The 19,706-nt window shown below is 46.7% G+C and overlaps 1 long non-coding RNA gene across 2 annotated transcripts; it reads right to left on the bottom strand.

Moving 5' to 3' along the window:
• Window positions 1-6,573: 6,573 nt before the first annotated feature.
• On the bottom strand, window positions 6,574-18,316 carry LOC144105265 (uncharacterized). 2 transcript variants are annotated; one of them, XR_013308741.1, is made up of 7 exons: window positions 17,479-18,316; window positions 14,196-14,287; window positions 13,518-13,607; window positions 9,029-9,133; window positions 8,678-8,770; window positions 8,120-8,173; window positions 6,574-6,945 (listed from the first exon to the last, which is right to left on the bottom strand). It is a non-coding gene; the product is annotated as an uncharacterized LOC144105265 (long non-coding RNA). The 2 variants fall into 2 exon arrangements; XR_013308744.1 differs by lacking the exon at window positions 17,479-18,316 and having other exon boundaries at window positions 14,196-14,324.
• Between the last annotated feature and the right edge of the window lie 1,390 nt (window positions 18,317-19,706).

Consider the following 19,706-nt stretch of genomic DNA (forward strand, 5'->3'; position numbering starts at 1 on the left):
TCCGGGGAACGTACATTGCGAGCATATCCGTGAGAGTGCGGTTGAGGCGCTCTGTAAGACCATTGGTTTGGGGATGATAGGCGGTGGTCAGCTTATGTTTTGTTGAGCAGGAACGGAGAATGTCGTCGACAACTTTAGAGAGAAAGCAATGGCCGCGGTCGGTGAGAAGTTGGCGGGGTGCACCATGACGGAGGATGAGGTCGTAGAGGAGAAAATCGGCCACGTCGGTAGCAGTACTGGTGGGGAGGGCCCGCGTGATGGCATAGCGAGTAGCATAATCTGTCGCAATGGCAATCCATTTGTTTCTGGAGGTGGACTCCGGAAACGGGCCCAAAAGATCCAAGCCAACACGATAGAATGGTTCAGTGGGCACATCAACAGGCTGGAGCAAACCCGCGGAGAGCGTGGCGGGACGTTTCCAGCGCTGGCACTGGTCGCAGGCACGAACATAGCGGCGGACGGACTGGTAGAGACGGGGCCAAAAGAAGCGACGACGCACGCGGGCGTAAGTACGCGAGACACCCAGATGTCCAGCAGTGGGGAGGTCATGGAGCTCGTGGAGGACGTCGTTGCGCAGATGCTTCGTGACAACGAGCAGTAGGTCTGGGCCGGCGGGGTTCAGGCTTCTGCGGTAAGTGTGTCATGATGAAGTGAAGTACAAACCGGCGCAGGGCAGGGTCAGATGGAGAGGAACTGAGGCGGGAAATAATAGAGCGGAGCTCGATATCTCGTCGCTGCTCATCGCCAAGGTGAGTAAGAGCAGAGAGCGAGAAGAGGTCAGCGGCGGAGTCACTGCCAGAATGATCAGAAGAGTCAACGGGATAGCGGGAGGCAATCAGCATCAGTGTGTAGCCTACCGGACTTATATACCACGGTATAGTCGTAGTCTTTGCGGTGTAAAGCCCAGCGACCAAGGCGGCCAGTAGGATCTTTCAGTGATGAGAGCCAGCAGAGCGCATGGTGGTCGGTGACAACCGTAAAAGGGCAGCCGTACAAATATGGGCGGAATTTCCCAACCGCCCAGACAAGGGCTAAGCACTCACGTTCGGTAATTGAGTAATTGCGCTCCGGGGCAGAGATGAGGCGACTGGCGTAGGCGATGACACGGTGCTGGTCGGATTGCCTCTGAGAGAGAATAGCGCCGATGCCATAGGCACTGGCGTCTGTGCGGACTTCAGTGGGAGCTGTCACATCGAAGTGGGCCAGAACCGGAGTGGTAGTAAGCTTCAATATCAAGGTGGAAAACGCGTGTGCTTGGTCGGGTCCCCAGATGAAGGTGGCATCCTTTTTCAGGAGGTCGGTGAGGGGGCGGGCGATGTCGGCGAAGCCTTCAACAAATCGACGAAAGTAGGAGCACAGCCCTAAGAAGCTGCGGACGTCGTTACAGGAACGTGGCTGAGGAAAGTATTTAACGGCTCGGATCTTATCAGGGTCAGGGTGTACCCCCGTGTCGTCGACGACATCACCCAAGATGGCGAGTTGACGGCGCGCGAAACGGCACTTAGACGAGTTGAGCTGCAGGCCAGCATGACGAAAGAGGGAAAGGATCTGAGAAAGGTCAGTGAGGTGAGAGGAAAACGAGGGCGAAAAGACAATGAAGTCATCAAGATAGCACCGGCAGGTGGACCACTTAAAGCCTTGCAAAAGAGCATCCATCATGCGTTCAAATGTGGCTGGTGCGTTGCATAATCCGAAAGGCATAACATTGAATTGATAAAGGCCATCAGGAGTCAAAAAAGCGGTTTTCTCACGGTCCTGTTCATCTACAGCAATCTGCCAGTAGCCGGAGCGAAGATCTATGGACGAGAAGAATTTGGCACCATGGAGGCAGTCAAGCGCGTCATCGATACGCGGCAGGGGGTACACGTCCTTTTCAGTGATCTTATTCAGGTGGCAATAATCAATGCAAAAACGCCATGAGCCATCCTTTTTCCTAACAAGGACGACGGGTGAGGCCCAGGGACTGTGTGGGGGTTCGATAATGTTTTTTTCTAGCATTTTAGTAACTTCCGCATTGATTACTTGACGCTCGGCGTGAGAGACCCGGTAAGCGCGGCGGCGGATGGGAGGGGCATCGCCTGTTTCAATGCGGTGCCTGACGGCGAGAGTTTGACCCAGCGCGGTGTTGTTCACGTCAAAAATATCCGAAAAAGATTCGAGAAGGGCACGAAGCTTGGCAGTTTGATCGGGATGGAGGTCGGTAGCCATCATGGTTGTGTAGGTGTCGGTCTACAGAAGAGACTGCCGGCGCGGTGCGGCGGTTTCTGGAAGTGGGGTAGCGGGCAACATAGCCACGTAGCAAGGAGCGAGAGGGGATAGCATAGCGACGCAGATGCCGGACGGTAGCACTTGAGAAGTCAGGGCGAAGTTGAGGAAAGGCAGAGAGAGGGCGTTGGCTTGGATGGTGGCAATGGTATGAGGTAGGGCAACGTTACGGGTTAGGAGGAGGTCAAGATTTGGAATAACGAGATAGTCGCCATCGGGAACTGGGCGAGATGGGGTCAATGGAACAAAAGTGGTGGTTCGGGATGAGAGGCGAGCATATGCGGTACTGAGCAGTCGCAGTGATACATCAAGTGGGTCTGAATCCAGAATTGGAAGGGCGAGGTGTAGAACACCCTCCGAGCAGTCAATGAGGGCGGAATGGTCAGTCAAAAAATATAAGCCGAGGATAAGGTCATGGGCACAGGTGGTCAGCACGGTGAACTGAACTGGTATACTCAGGCCGGCAATAGTAACGCGCGCTGTACACATACCGTCCACAGCAGGCATGCCACCATCCGCGACACACACACGGGACGTTGCAGGCGTGAGGACTTTGCGGAGGCGACGGCGGAGGGCAGCACTCATCACTGATACATGAGCACCGGTGTCAATCAGGGTGCGCACAGGAACACGGTCGATAGTGACGTTCAGAAGATTAGGTCGAGTGGTCGAGAGAGGATTTGTAGTCCGGGTCGTTGATGCAGCGTCACCTACGGGAGCTGCATCACTTAATTTTCCAAATGGGAGCGACTACGAGAAGGCGACTGGGGGAACGAGAGCGGCGGCCCTGCGGGGACGGAGAGCGGGAGAATCGGCGTGGAGGGGGTACGGATGGTGCAGACGGTTCGGACGGGGCGCGGGTAGAGAAGTTGTGGGATGAGGCGGGACTGTAGGAGGAGGGAAAGACGTTGCGGGGCGTTGAAGACCGTGGACTGCGGCAATGACGAGCGATGTGGCCAATGCGACAGCACCGGAAGCAAATGGGACGGTCGTCCGCCGTGCGCCAGTCATTGGGATTGCGGGAACGGGGCAGAGAATAATAGGTGCGACGAAAAGCACAGGGAGAGGGCTGGGGGGTGTCCGGGCTTCTGATGGCGCACACTGCCGGAGCGAGGTTCAGATGAGCGAGTTCCTGCCGCACGACGGCCTGAATCAGCGACACAACGGGCAGGGTTGTATCAGGGACGGAGGGCGGGGATATCACAGGTGCGAGGGCCTCCAGTTCACGTCGGACGATCCGGGTGACTGAATCGGTGACGGCAGGGGCGTCCGAGGGCGTGCGGGATGGTGATCGGTGGTCCTCACAGGAAGATGTCGCGGCCGTGTTGGGAAGGCGAGAAAACGACGGCGAAATGCGGCGGACTTTGACTTGCTCAAATCGACGGCACTCGTTTATGATGGAGTCAATTGAGGTACAGCCTTTGCAAACAAGCAAGTGGAACGCATCGTCGGCAATGCCTTTGAGCACGTGGCCCACTTTATCGGTCTCACTCAGTCCGGCGTCGACCTTGTGACAAAGCGCCAAGATGTCCTGAATGTAGGCCACGTAGCTCTCGGTGGAAGATTTTGCTCGAGTAGCCAGCTGTTTCTTGGCGGCGAGATGGCGGTCATCAGGTCTACCGAATAGCGTCTTCAACTTTTCCTTAAAGGTGTCCCAACTTGTCTTCCTCGTGGGTCTCGTACCATACGCGCGCCGTGCCATTGAGGTAAAAGATGACATTCGCGAGCATTAGCGTAGGGTCCCACCTGTTGTAGTTGTTGACACGCTCATAGAGGTTAATCCAGTCTTCGACGTCCGAGCCATCTGTGCCGAAAAACGTGCCGGGGTCACGAGGAGGAGCCATGATGACGAAAGGAGGGGTAGTGGGGGTAGTGGGGCTCCTTGACCGGCCGGGTGGAGCCATGGTGGTAGTGCCGGCCTGACGAGTACTACGAAGCTGCGTGGTGTGCGCAGCGTAAAATCCGCACCTCCACCAAAGATGTTCCGTGGTCCAGGCGGGAACGACGGGAGAACGCCTGGGCACAGCACACAGGTCAAGAGCACAGGGCGGCCCGCACAGAGCACCAGGCACAGAGCACCGAATCCCAGAGCACGCGCGGCTCCGAGAGTCTTCATTCATCTCTTCTTCTATCCGTTGCAGTATCATATCTAATAGGCAAGTCAATATTGCTTTAGCAAAGCTTTACCGGCTCTTCAGGCAAAGAATTTAGCTTTATTTTACAGGTGCCTATTGGAATCATGAGGCCTCTTCGTATTCTTCATTGCTTTGCTAGCCTGCAACACTGTTGCTAGACTGTTTTGCTGTTTTGCTAGCCTGCACATGCACTGTCGTTTGCTTATCAGGTGCCTTGTGACATGCACAATTCACATGATTTGTTCCTCTGCATTACCTTGATTAAAGTTCAGTCATGAGTTCAGTGCTGTGTATGTCACTTCCTTCATCCTTTCTTGTGCCCTGTCAGATCTTCATATGGATTCGTACCAACTAGCCCACCTTGCCATTCACCATTCTACAATACCATGCAGGAATACGGTCAACTGATTTTTCGGACTCTGTAAGAACTTCAAAAATGTCCGAAAAATCAAATTTCACTGAAAAAAATCACTGATTGCCAATATGCTGTAGAAAGCAGTTCCTTGTTTTCTGCACATTTTCAACGTCCTCACGACCAAATTTTGCCTCGTGTCATGTGCACAGATGACGGGTGGTGGAAGCTTTCACCAGCTTGAGGTTTGCTCGATTCGCCTGCACTCACTGCACCAGTTTTGTAAAGTTACGCGGCGGTGCCGCGAGCATGCCACGCCAGTTCCAGCAGTTCAAGTGAAGCTTGGCACTGGCTGCTTCCGAAATGAATGGTCGAGTGCAGGCCTGGTCGTTCGCTAGCCTTGGTGACGCCGCCAAATTGCAGCCAGCAGCGTGGTGCCCGTATCAACGACCGCTAACATCGCGAACCGCATGAAGAATTTTCTAACAGCACCTTGCAGTGAAGTGTTGCCCTGAATCAGCCTCGTTGCAGCCTCGCAGCAACAAAACGCACGTGTGTTGTTTTACTGAACACGACTGAGGTGTGCACGCGCCGACTTTCATGTTAAGCAATTGTTGCAACAACGTGCATCATGCTGCATGCACGTGTTTACTTTTTACTTAACATAACCGGCCTCGAGTAGTAATTTAACTTTATTAGTACGAAGTAAAGATGCCAGTAACGGGTCTGTCAAGAGAAGCAAGGTGCGGCATGGGCCGCCATCCCCACCTCCGTCGCCACCTTCTCGTGTGGCCAATCACGTTTCATAAGAGTCGGCGGGCCCATGTGAGGCACTGTTCATATCGACGAGTGGAATAATTTGAGTATCTCCGCCGTTTATCACAAAGCGCTAGCAGTCGTCTGCTTCCATGGGGGTTGCGGCTGCACCAATTTGGCACCGACTTCTCAAGAAGTGCACAGTTTTCCTGAACTTTCCTGAGCTAGACCTGCAGGACTACACTATTTTGAAACAAATGGTGTCGTGCATACAGTGCCACCTTGTTGCACCGCTGAAATGAATGGCGAAGTGCAGCACCGTGAGAACTAGCTCACGTAGTGCAGGCGAATCGAACTGACCTTTGGCCTGGCTGTGCTGCCTGTCGGGGGCATGTCGCTGACAAACACACAGGTAGAAACAGTCTAGACACAAAAGCAAGCATGCCACTGCGCAAACTGCGTGGCACCCACAGTACAAAGGCCCCGGAACAAGTACGAAAAGATGGTGAAATGATAAAACCCAACAAACAGCCAAAGCAAGCGCACAATCGGATTTGGCCATCATAATTAGACCTAGTTATTAGAGCCAAAATCAGTACCAGATCCAATGATGTGCACTCTGCAGTGGTTTGCAGATAATGACAGGAGTCTTGCCTGTCATTGAAACTAAGTTGTTTACAGTTTTAGGAAGAAAAGTCAGGTTTTGCGGTGTTTTTCCGTGGGTGCACTGACCTCGCTTTGAAATGCACCGTCGTTTTCTTCCGAACTCGCAGCCACCCTGAAGCTATACGCTTCCCATTAGCTTCCCTGCTACCTCTTCCCGCATTCGGAACGAAAAGCTAGGCACACATGAGTTCCACAAACTCTGACTACTGTTCAAGTTTGTGCGACGGGCGACGTTCAAAAGCACTATGAATTCAAGAACTTGCTGGCACAATGTGCTGACTTGCAGAATTTCAGTCTACAAATAATTAGTCCCTTTAAGTTTGAATTTCATTTTATGTGATCAAGTTCTCAGTCTCTCTTGCAGTTTGAGTTAATGAGGTTTTGCTGTACAAATTGTATTGCAGCTTGGGCATTGGCAGAGAGTACGAAAGGTCCGAAAATTGGGCAGTCAGTTGTGGTGCATCCGAAATTTCAGGTGCTCTTATATATTGGCTTTATGGTCCGTGTCCTGGTGCTGCGAAACAGTGCAAATAATCAAGCATGTCTGAAAAATCATGAGTCCGAGCTTTTGGTCAACTGTACTACATGCACGAAAATTCGTGCTTAGCTGGTCAACCCCCTCTCCTGCTATATGCAACAAAAGTTCGGGGGCTGACCTATGTTTATTATACTTATACATGGGAGTATGTGGCAAACAGCAAATGTGCACACTAGCCTGACCATCTTCACCCGGGGTACCGAAGCCGCTTCCCACTACAGGTTCTCCAAGAGCTGAGGAAAAGAGTCGTTGATTCAATAAATGCTTTATACCAGGTATTTTACAGCAACCAAACAAGCAAACAGCACAAGCCCCATACATGACAGTCATCAACAGTCCTCTCATGGCCGCTCCTCCGTATTATGCTTACTTGTGTTGCTTTTATGATGCCAGCAATTTATAACTCTGAGTGCCAATTCTGAATGGTTTAAGACACGATTTATTGTTCCTTAAGGAGATCCATTCTTAATATGTACCCTGCCTTGATACCTTTCCATGGGATTACACGGCTAAAACTGCTATTCACCTTCCCTTGGTAAAGCGATACACTAGCTTTCAAATAGGGTACATTGGAGTGCTCCTTTTTCCTGCCTCCTTTCCAAATCTAGGCAACATCTCACCATGGTCACTAGCCCACACCCTGCCTCACAGCTAAAAAATTCTACAGTGCACTAAGTGCACTATGTAAAGTCTCATTCAGGATCTTGTTATCACTTTATCTTTGCATCTGTATGAAAAGAGTTTATAACTCTTTGAATATTCCCACCTGCAAATCTGTTTTTTCTTGCTACTCCTAGCATGTATATGCCACAGCTTCCTCCCACCTGCCAAGTTCCTTGCTACCTTTGTATTCAAAATACTCAACAGTACACAATACATCATTTCTGACGTAAAATTAGTTCCTGATTTAGCATCTTTGCAGACCTTTCCGGCCACATCGTCATGGTTAATAGTTGTCAGTGCCAAGCGTTTCACAACTTATGCAGTCAGACGCGCTTAAAACTGCCTTACTTACATGGAATACCCTTTTACTGTGAGGTGCACTCAAGGCTATTCTCAGCTTATCTCTTTACCTTGTGTAGCTACATGCTCCGAGCATTCTAAAGACACTTCAAATTACTGTCCTGTGCAGCCGATTTCCCTATTATAAAAAATCCAGCACTGAAACTTTACATGAGTGCCAATGAAGGCCACAGGCTTGCAAGGACAATTAGAGCGAGCTGGGCAAAAGCATCTCAAGTGAAAGGAGAAAGCCTGCTGCCCGCAGAGAGAGGCAGCATTAACAGCAAGACTACTACCGCTAAATGCTACATGCAGGATTCAGGTACTGAAACCGAGAATTCATTCAGGCACTCAAGGTGGTCTGTACCTGGCGCATCGTCTAATACAAATGAAATGAACACATACTTTTAGAAACACGAGCAGCAAGCTTTTTTGGTGCAGCCCTTCCTAACTGTTGAGCTTAAAAACAAACAAACAAAAGTACACCCATGAGAACTTTTGAAGCAGCGACAGTCTGAAGTCTAGCTCATTGTATACCTTAGCAGAACCTGTAAAAAAATTCAGAGGGCACTTAAGACTGCTCATATGCTGAAGGCGAAAACATTATTGTGTCATCGTGAACCGCTCAACCTTAACACATGTTGCGCACCAAGAAATGAAACAGGGGTGTTCCTTCCAACTGATTAGACAAACACTAAATCCACAAACGTCGAAGTGATTTCCTGTACGACCTGTAAGTACACACACTCACTAAAGCTGTCGGATTTTCTTGTGATGGGGCTTTTAAAATGTGCTCATGATTCTCAAACCCTGGTGAAATGCATCAAACATGGGGCCAATAACTTGGCTTGCAATGCATTTGTGGCCGTACACCATACAGCTTCTGTGGATCCTTTGTTCAGAATCAGTTCATACAACATGCACACAAATATGTGTTGGCAAAACAATAGTCAAAGGGCTTACCATTAGCAGGGGTGCCTACAACCATCGCTGGGTTGACCAGCAGATCTTAGGCCGCTGAAATTCCACAGCTTGCCATGGGTGTGGCTGTGGCCACTGGGTGAAAAGGAATTATTGAGTAGCACTTATTGTAGCAAGATACCAAGGAAAGATTACCACTGTTCCAAAAGTCGCCTAGCACAAACACCTGTTCCCACACAAGTGCAAATAAATGATCCCCCCACCTACACACTCAACTACCGTACTTACACAATTGTAAGTCAACCTATTTTGTAGCGATAACCACATAACGGTAGCATTTAGAGCCTTAAGGGTGGCGGCAGCACTTGACCGTGGCGGCGCCTCCAAGATCACCTGGCTGGTTACGTGATGCGGAGCAGCTGCTGGCGGTGCCGTGGCTGATGACGTGGTGTGAAGCAGCTGCTGCTGCCAGTGGCGCGTCGCACCCGCGAAATCGAGCTGCAACAGCCGTGCGAATGTTCCGTGTCAAGGAGGGCCGAAGATGAAGAAGGAACACTCGGCAAAACGGAGCGGCGAAAGACTGACTTTGTAATTCAACTGAGCAAGTTCCACTCGGCCAGCGGTAGCTATTGCGTCACTCAAGGTTTAACCAGAGCTAAACCACAGCCAATTTTTTTATTTGAAAATTTAAAGTGGGGGGTCGGCTTAGAATCAAAACCAAAGCATAACACCATAAATAAATGCGACAAACGAGATAATAGGGATACTACAGCATGATTTAATTTTTGCTGCGCTTCTCCATCGCATTCCTCTTGATGCTGGCCTAGAGCAGCTGCTATGTCAATGCGTAGAACTGGCACCCCGTCTTTGTGCACGGCAGTAGGTGGCGGCTGTTGATAAGCAGCAAACCAGGACACCCCTCTCCACATGTGGCTGCAGATAGCGGAGGCAGCACAACGCGCTATCGCGTTATACTATTAAAGGAAAAGCTCAAACATCCTCCACGTTTTTCTTTTTTTAAACTGTGCACTCAATGCTCAAGGGAATGATGACAGTTGGAAGGGCCACTGTTTCAATAGTGGCGGCACCGCCACTCGGAACGACAGCGGTGCCGGGGAGCGTCGGTAGCTAACGGAAGAGCCGACGCCGCTCACGTGTAGTTTCGCTTTGGTTCTCATGCATCTAATGACTGCCGCCCACGTTTCACACGTTTATAAAGCAGTATTTCGTCAATCACTATTTGTGCTCTGAGTCCGATAAGCGTCCAGTGCGCGTTCACGGCTGCATTCAAGATGACTGGCATTCTTTACGCCTAAGAAACGAATAAATACGCGCGAGGCCGCGCGTTCGACATCTCGGAACGGGCGATAGTGGTGTGGCGGGAGCATCGAGGCAAAATTTTCAGCTCTTCCACACAACATCATGGTGTGGTTGTTAGCGAAATGCGTGATTTTGCTAGACGTTAGAACAACGTGCTGTGGGACCGCAGCAACAATCACGACGGCAGTGCTAGTGAGGACGATGGCACAAGTGTGGACGAGTAGTACAGTAACTAATACATTTTTGTTTTGGAATGTGCCAATGCGCGGCAGCAGCCGGATAGATAGTAAAAGCGAAGCTTAAGCGACCTCAGTTTTCTTGCTGACATGGGATCGAAGGGGGTCGACATACATTCCAGTTGACTTACAATCGTGTAAATAGGGAAATTGCCAGCAAGAAAAAAAAATAATTCACTAACTTTTCCTAGATATAGCTAAAGTGCGTTAAGCCTGGTGCGACTCACTCCACTCATTATGCACATTTATTTATTTATTTATTTATTTATTTATACAAAATACCCCTAAAGGCCCTCAATTTGAGGGCATTACATGGGGGGGGGCGGTACAGGCAAGTAATCAAAAGAAATAAATAAGCCAAGAATTCAAGAAACTACAAACAAAAACAGATAAAAGCATATGGATCCTTGGAATAAACATAAAAAACGACATAATTAAACATTAAAACATAAATGGCAAGGAACAGAAACATTAACAGAGTAAAGTTAATACAAGTTATACAATTCTATCCACAACGGCAGGAAAACAAAACAACGAGAATTATCAATAACAGAAATAAAAGAAAAAACCTAACGCACTGGTAAGTTAACAATGTACTAAAAGATGTTACGCAGAAGTAGTGGCAGATATTAGTATATAACATTTCTCCGGATCAGTGGTGGTAGCAACATCTGAAGGGAGAGGGTTCCTGTTGGTTATAGTGCGTGGAATGAATGAATGTGCATGGTTAGATGTACGGCATGACAAGCGATTAACTTTAAAGGGATGGTCGCGGCGATCAAAAATGGATGAAGGCAAAGAAAAAAAGTCATGAAGCGTTGAGTGACGATACAGTTTATGAAAAAGAGATAAGCGTGCAACTTTACGACGGAGATATAGACCTTGCAGATCAGCGCGTTTCTTCAAGGCTGTGAGTCAGAGTAGATGAAACGAGCTGCGCGATTCTGCAATGATTCGATGTTATTTAATAAATATGCTTGATGAGAGTCCCAAATAGCCGAAGCATATTCAATTTTAGGTCGAATAAGAATGGTGTAAGCACGTAATCGGAAGTGAGAGGAAGCATGCTTTAGGTTATGTTTTAAGAGGCCTAATGACCTATTAGCAGATGCAAGAATAAGGTTAATGTAGTGTCTGAATGAACGTGAAGACCGAGGTATTTATATGTGATTACCAACTCGACTGGAGCGTTATTTAAAGAATACGCTTTTTGAAATCGAGACATTCGGTAAGTAGAAGACAAATTTTATTTTGGAAAGGTTAAGTTGCATAAGCCAAGTAGAGCACCACGCTGTTACTGTCTCCAGGTCGGATTGTAAGGCTAGGCAATCTTCGTTAGCATAAATTTTGCGATAAATTACACAATCGTCGGCAAAAAGCAGTTGGGAAGAAATGGAGTTAGTTAAATCGTTAATAAATATACAAAAAGCAAGGGGCCAAGCACTCTTCCTTGTGAGACGCCAGAATGTACTTGGCTGAAAGACGATTTATAGTTATTGGCACTGGTAAACTGAAACCTGTAACAGAGAAAATCTTTAACCCATGCAATAACGAGAGGGTGAATATTAAGAAGTGTTAATTTGGTTAATAACCAGTTATCAGGTACCCTGTCAAAAGCTTCGGAAAGATCAAGAAATATGGAGACGACTTGAATTCTAGCATCAACAGATTAATGAAGTTCGTGGATGAAACCAACAAGTTGCATTTCCCACGAATACCCCTAAAGGAAGCCATGTTGGTATTTAAAGATGATGTGTTGTTCTAGAAAGTTAAAAACCTGCGAATGAATCACGTGTTCAATGAGTTTACAAATCATGCTAGTTAATGAAATTGGTCGATAATTGAGTGATAAAGAACGATCACCGGACTTGAAAATAGGCACAACCTTAGATAGGCACCAGTTACATAGAGCCAAACCAGATGAAAGGGATTGCGAAAAAATAGCGGACAAGATGCGTTGGATATCTTCAGATGAGTTCTTGAGTACAGTCGCCGACCGATTTTTCGGACTCGAAGGAACCCGAAAAATGGTCCGAATTATCGAACAGTCCGAAATATCCGTGAAGTACAAAAAACTCACTTTATAGAGATGAAATCGGCTTTAAAATGTCACTGATTTTACCTTGCGGAAAATTTCTCTTGCCGGCGACGATTTGCGCCTGTCTTTGCGCCAAAGTTGTGCTTTCACTGTACACGCTAGACAACAAGGTCACCGCAAATAGTTTGAATACTTCCCACGCTTCTTTGACGGGCCCGGCGGGACCATGTTATCCACAACACAAGTGTGCACCACACAGCTCGTCAAACACGCAAAGATAAGGCACTTTTCGTTAAAAGCGGCGGAACCACCGGACGCAATTATAAAACGGCAAACGAATGTAACTTCGTGATGACTGAGCGCCACTCAGTCGACGCGGCCAGAGAAACCCAAGTGACGAAACGGCGAATGGCGAACGTGGGACCCGCCGCGGTGGCTCAGTAGTTAGTGCGCTCGACTACTGATCAGGAGTACCCGGGTTGGAACCCGACCACAATGGCCGCGTTTCGATGGAGGCACAACTCGAATGCGCCGAAAGTATGTGAAGCCAATCCAACTGCAGCGCAAATCCACCTCAATTCAAGATGGCGCCTTTTGCGGCGGCGAAAAGCTGATAAGATGGCCGATTTTGTCCTGCAGGCGACTGAAATTGGTCCGAAAAATCGAACTTTCGGAGTTTTGAAGTCCGAAATATCCATCGCGAATATGTATGCGCTTCTGTGGGGTGACTGATGGTGGGTGCCTCATCGAGGTCTGAAATATCCTACAAGTCCGAATTATTGGAGTCCGAATTACCCGTCGGCTACTGTATTTTGTTAATAAAACCAAGGTGATCAGATGCTGACAGTCGTTTTATGTTTCCTTAGTAAAGATAAGATACTAGTTTCACTAATAACTATTTCGGACATTGAGGTATTAGAATGATTCGTAGTAGCAGGGTCTGAATAAACTTCTCGAGTAAAGACTGAAGTGAATGCGTCGTTAAGAGCTTGTGCGCTTTCAGCCACGGAAACACTGCCTCCTTCAGCATTGGTAAGTTATATCAGGATGATTCGAAGGGTTGATCGTCTGCCAGAACTTACGAGGGTTATTCTTTAACATTGATGGTAAATCGTGGGTGAAGAAATGGCAACGAGCAGATTTAAGCGCCGTATGATAATCTTTATCACACTTTTATCTTTATCGCACAGTGCTCAACTGAGTTTCCACTGACACTCTGTCTAACACACCTTCATTCAGTGCCCATGCTACATATGTGTCATGGCACACAACAATCAAATAGGCTCACCGTTTGCAAGACTACTGACTGCTGTAGCAGGGACAGCCGGCAAGTTTGATGCTGCTGTCTGCTGGCAGCTCATGGTGACTGTGGCTGTGGCTGTTGGGTAAGGAAGAGGCATCAGAAGGACACCTGCATTAACACAAAGCCACGGAGAGCTTGGCGCTGAATAGTCACCGTAATTAAATGCCCCCAACTTCCTTACACACGGAGCTGATTCCTACCTTTCTACTCTTACACACCGCTAACTGCAAGCAAGCCTGACATAACAACAGGGTGTTAATGGTCCAATATTTAAGGGAATCACCCAAGGTGGCGTAGATTTGTAATAAGGTAGTAATTAGCATGAACCCAAGCACAGCCATATGGCAAGAATGGAAAGCTATACAGCTTTTTTTGAAACCTTGTAGCTGAAGAAAAATTCATCCCTGGCCCCAGGTTCAAACCTGGACCACGAAAAATTTTTCTTCAACTACGAAGAGTAGGTGGAAGTCGTATAGCTCTGATTTGCAGCCATACGGCACTGTATGCTAATGAGGAAGTATAGTATGTTAAATCCGGTGCCAACCACTGTGCTTAGAAATTTCCAACCAGGCTTCCAGTGCTGCGAAAGCATCATGTAGTGCACATATCAAACACAAGGGCTAAACACAAGTGTGGCAGCATACGGCAGTTAAGTAGGCTCACCGTGTGCAGGTGTGTCCAAAGCCATGGCTTCTTGATCACCAGGCTCGTCTCCACTGGCAGGTGGCAGCTCGCTATATTAGTGGCAGCGTCAACTAATTGAACAGAAACATATTATCAGGGGGTGAGAGTAGCTCTTGCAAGGGTCTGTAGCCACGAAAGCTGCTCACAACTTTGCAAGGCATGTGCTATGACCTTTTAATATATGTTCTTTGACAGGCCACTGTCAGACGTTGCTAAAAATCAAAAATCTTCAGAAGTGAGAATGATCTCTTTTTCTGCAGCTACAGGACTGCAGAGCCACTGCTTCAGCAGGCACGAAAAGGAAACCTCCAGAGCATGAGCAGAACACATCTGGCTATCAGACATATCCTTCGTGTGACAAGCAATGAAAGTGGTCACCGCCGCCACAGGCTCAATGAAAGATAATTTAAAGTCACCCTAAAGGGAAATACTAAGGCTAGACTAATCAATTGATGTCTTGCATACATCTGTTCTTGTGCAAATATGTACATCAAGCCTGACGTACATAACTTGAGTACATACCAGGTGTTACAGGCAAGACACAGTAATTTTCAAAAATAGCCTCTTTGGGTTAAAAATATGGCTTTTGCGGCATGGTATTCCCTGTGTTGGAGGTCACCAGAGAATTTTAACAAATCATTTTATGTAGTAGGCTGGTTAACTAATTTTTAATAATTAACCTTCAACTATTGCAGTTAGGGACTTAGTTGCAATTAGAGGTTTGTAGCCGGTCATTAGTAATAGCCACCTCAGCTTTCGGAATTTCAAAAACATGGTTGCGCTCGGTGCTCTGGCTCGACAAAATTTGGCTTCTTTGACTAGTTACGTGCAATGGAAAGGTTGCTTTGCCTGCATGCTTTCAAAAGCGCATGTATTTTGGAACAATGTAGCCAAAATTTTGTCGAGCCACTGCTTCGAGGGTAATCGCGTTTTTGAAAATCTAAAAGCTGCTATGGCTATTAGTAAGCACCGGCTACAAATCTCTATTTATAACTAGGCACCTAACTCTAATAGTTAAAAAGTTCATTATTAAAATTTAGTTAACCAGCTTACTACTTAAACAATTAACTGGTTTTCTGGTTTCCTCCAACAATGGTAATACTATGCTGCAATATCATTAATTTTAATCCAAAAAAGCCTATTTTTGAATTACTTAGTCTTCCATGTAACACCTGTTATATGATTATGCACTCAGGTTCCTGCTGGATATAGCTGGTGAAGCCAAGTCAAAGGAGGTTTTCTTTCCGTGCTGCAGCCATGTACTTTATCGACTTTTTGCAGATCAAGCGCCGTTTCGGCACTGGATGGCATCTTGCGATCGTGACACTGTCCCCGCGTGAGGCAGCTGTCATCTGCAGTGCTTTTTAAAATCATACACACATCAAAATTTTATTTCCTCTCATATTGCATAACCTTGTTTGTTAGAAGATGAGGAACGGATTTATGTGAAACACTAATATACAAGTCTGGACCTCAAGGAATACACGACCCAATCCAGCAGGCAATGATGCACATTCAAGATTTCATCAAGGTACGGAAATTGAACTCTGCTACAAGGCATGCACTCTTCAGACATAATATTAGAAATAAGACTTGCAGACTGTTTGAAGACATTGTGAATGCACCGACTTTGTGGTCAAGGCAGACGCGGCAAAAAATTCGCGAAGTAGCACCGCACCAACTCCTAACACGTCTTGTCTACAGTCTCAGTATGCTATTTCTCCATTGACAGAATGCACACATGCAATCATGCCAGCAACTGAGGGCAGTTTCAGGCTGCGCCAAACTCGACACCGTACTGGCTGTCACTTGAAGGCCACTGTCATACACAGCAACACCAGTGGCATGAGCTTTCGGAAGCATGCCTGCATGAAGCATGTCGTGCCTTACAAATTAAGGCACGACAACTACAGAATTCCCAAGTATAATAGAGAGAGACGGGCTATATGGCGACTATTAATAGAGTGCATCTTGAAACCGCGCAAAAAAAAAGACAAGGGACGAGGAAGAAACCAGCTATGGAACCCAGATGCTTTCATAATTAATCCCCAGTGTTCTCAACAAACATACACAGGCAATAGAAATTAACAAATGTGTCTCCCAGAAATCTTCCAAACAAAATGCTAAAGCTTATCTTCTTAGTTGTCTGAATGATTAAAATACTGCGCATACAGAACGTTTTTAGGTGCCTGTTGTTGTTATCTGTGAAATTTTTATAACACAATATTTCTTCTCTGTATTAATATGTCTTTGCAAATGTGTGCATTTCGTTCTTTCCTTTGCAGAACAGTCCGTTCTGTATATATCAATATGTACGATGTCTGATTCCTTTGCTGCATGCTAGCAGCTGGGTGCATGGGACCCGCCAGGGAGAGCATATCTGCCTTTCGCCCTTGTATCCTAGACCTTGTCATCTGAATAAATGCATATCCACCCTCCCCACCCACCCACCCACCCACCCACCCACCCACCCACCCACCCACCCACCCATCCATCCATCCATCCATCCATCCATCCATCCATCCATCCATCCATCCATCCATCCATCCATCCATCCATCCATCCATCCATCCATCCATCCATCCATCCATCCATCCATCCATCCATCCATCCATCCATCTCGCGCTCAGTAGGGCTCAAAACGGTTTAGTTTGGTTTATAGGTGTTTAACGTCCCAAAGCGACCCAGCTATGAGGAAAGCAATAGTGAAGGGTTCCGGAAAATTCGACCACCTGGGGTTCTTTAACGTGCACTTACATCACACAGTACGCGGGCCTCAAGAACTTCACTTCCATCGAAATTCGACCGTCGCAGCCGAGATCGAACCCGCGTCTTTCGGGCCAGCAGAGTCGCAACATGCATTTGAGCAAGGGAACTTTCGCTAAAAGCACCTCAGTTGGTGGTGGAGTCACGGAGCATCTGCTCAAAAAGGCCATTCTTTTCTTTTTTCTTACCTTTGCAACAGAACTTCCAGCCTTCGGAAGCGTCATCTCCGACTAGCCAGAAAGTTCTCATGAATTCCTGTACTCGAGACGACGTAATAGGTGCATTTCTGATTGACTTGCTATGTCATTTGAGGGGCCACTCAAATCGGGTAATATTTCATTAGCAATTCTGTCAGCAAAGCAGCAACCTTGATGTGCAAGAAAACATTGGTAATGTTCCCAAAAAGATAATCAATCAGGCTAGCATGTCTTATAAAAGATCATTCCGCCCATATGACACACACATGTGGCAACACACGGCAGTCGAGGAGGCTCACCGTGCGCAGGCGTGTCCAGGGCCACTGCTTGCTCAGGCACCATGCTCGTTTCGCTTGGTCGGTGGAAGCTTGCAATGGCCGGGGCAGGGGCAGTGACCACTTATTGACCAGAAACATTTATGTGGAGGGGTGAGAGTAGCTCTTGCAGGGCCTGGAGCCACCAAAAGTGCTCACCACCTTGCTAGTCACTTGGTATGTCATAATCTTAATATTTCTTCTTTGACAAGCCATGGTTATAGTGCCAAATGTTACCGACCTCCCTTAGATATCAAGAGGTGGTGAGAATGACTTCAATTTTTCTGCAAGTCTATAGGCTATAGGACCAAAACAAAGATCACTTAAGCATAAATACCAACAGTACACTTTTCGTTACACCTGGCAAATTTGTGAATGAATGACCTCGACAGCCAAAAGAGCAAGGACTTCAGCTACGCCTAAGCTGATGTTTTTACGTCATATCAAGTTCTAATTCCTACTTGTAATACATCAAACATAAATAAAGGAAAACAATACAAAATGGACAGGACGGAGCACACTGCAAGATTACACTTCATCATATGCATATATAGTTGTTCGTGCCATTTATGCTTAATGTCTTGAAAACATGAATTTGGAATGGATATGACGGCCTCTGTTGCACAAGTGCATCCCTGCCAGTCTTGACATTTTCACACAACTTAAAGTGCAGCTTTGCCCCATAATGACAAAGGTGTTCACAGGAAGCAAAACATTTTGAGGAAATATAGGTTTGAACACTCTAGGCTCCAAGGATCTAAGAAGCAGTAACGAAGAATTGCACACCATGCAGCAGCAGCGGTGACAACAAAATAAGCAATGCTGCAACATTGCCTTTTTCTAACACAGAACAACTGACAAGTGCAATGCACGTTCTGTTGAGTAAGCTAAGCTTCAGAAGGCTAAGTTCATTAGACCAAGTTTACTTCAGACTTGTCTCATTGCGTGTTCAAGCAGATGGGTTAAAAGACTGTATACATTACTGAAAAGCAGTCGTCTTACCGAGTAATGCTTCGTTTCCCTGCGAATCTCGCAGCACATCAAAATTGGCCTCTTCAGCGACAGGTACCACTTCTGCTAACTGAGGAACATAATTATTTCAGGGTTACCACTGCATACAATCAAGCAGCAAAATGTGCAAATTAAGTTGCTTCTGCCACTGGCAAAGTGGTTCAAGCTTTTTGTTCTTATAGCCACATCATTTGGGGGGCATCTGCTACATGCAGATGCAGAGCAAGCTAGTAGGTTCTCTGGAGGTGATGCTATTGTTTGTTGTTAAGAGTGGTAGTGCAGCTCGAGAAGTAAATCTGCAGACTGAACATGAAGTTGTTGCAGCCACTGTTCTTCATTTTAAAACCATAGTGGTATGTTCAATCTATCTTGAACCACATATAACACTAACACTTGAGGATGTGGATGCACTTTTAAAACAACTACCAGAGCCATATCTTTTGGTTGGAGATTTTAATGCTCCTTCGTCCTTTTGGGGAATTGAACAAACTGACAGCAGAGGTCACATTTGAAAATATGTTATACAATGCAATAATGTCTGTCTACCGAATCCAAAAAAGTCCACTTACTGCTCCCCATGTATTGGAAAAACTAGCCCCTTAGATTTATCTTTTAGTTCACCATCAGTTTTTACAGATTTTAATTGGGATATCCTGGACAACGTTTATGCAAATAGCCATTTGACGGTAATTATCAGCATACCATCCTCACCTTTATTAATCCCAAGCAAACCTCACTGTTGCCAGCTACACTTATCCGACTGGTCACTCTTTCAAGAAAAGGCCAGCCTGGATAAAATTTTTTCGATAACCTTGGCGTACTCAAAGAAATATTCACAACCTGTATCATAGCTGCTGCGCGCCTAGCAATACCCCAGTCTTCGGTGGTGTAAGACAAAACCACAAGGTTTGGTATACACAAGAATGTAGAGAAGCAAAGAAGGAACAAAGTAAAGGCTGAAGATTTTTTCAACAATACCCAACACAGGAAAACCTTATCAATTTTAAAAAGGCGAGCGCAAGATCACGGCACATACGTCACAATGCTGACAAAACTTCCTGGAAGAACTATTCCATGTGTTACAGGGAAGACCATGTAATTTCCAAAAATAGGCTTTTTGGAGTAAAAATAAGGTTTTTTCAGCATAGCTTAACAGTGTTGGCGGATACCAGAAAACCAGCGAATTGTTTTAGGCAGTTAAG

Source organism: Amblyomma americanum, chromosome 1, assembly GCF_052857255.1.
Source record: "Amblyomma americanum isolate KBUSLIRL-KWMA chromosome 1, ASM5285725v1, whole genome shotgun sequence".
In the NCBI taxonomy this organism is placed as follows: Eukaryota; Metazoa; Arthropoda; class Arachnida; order Ixodida; family Ixodidae; genus Amblyomma; species Amblyomma americanum.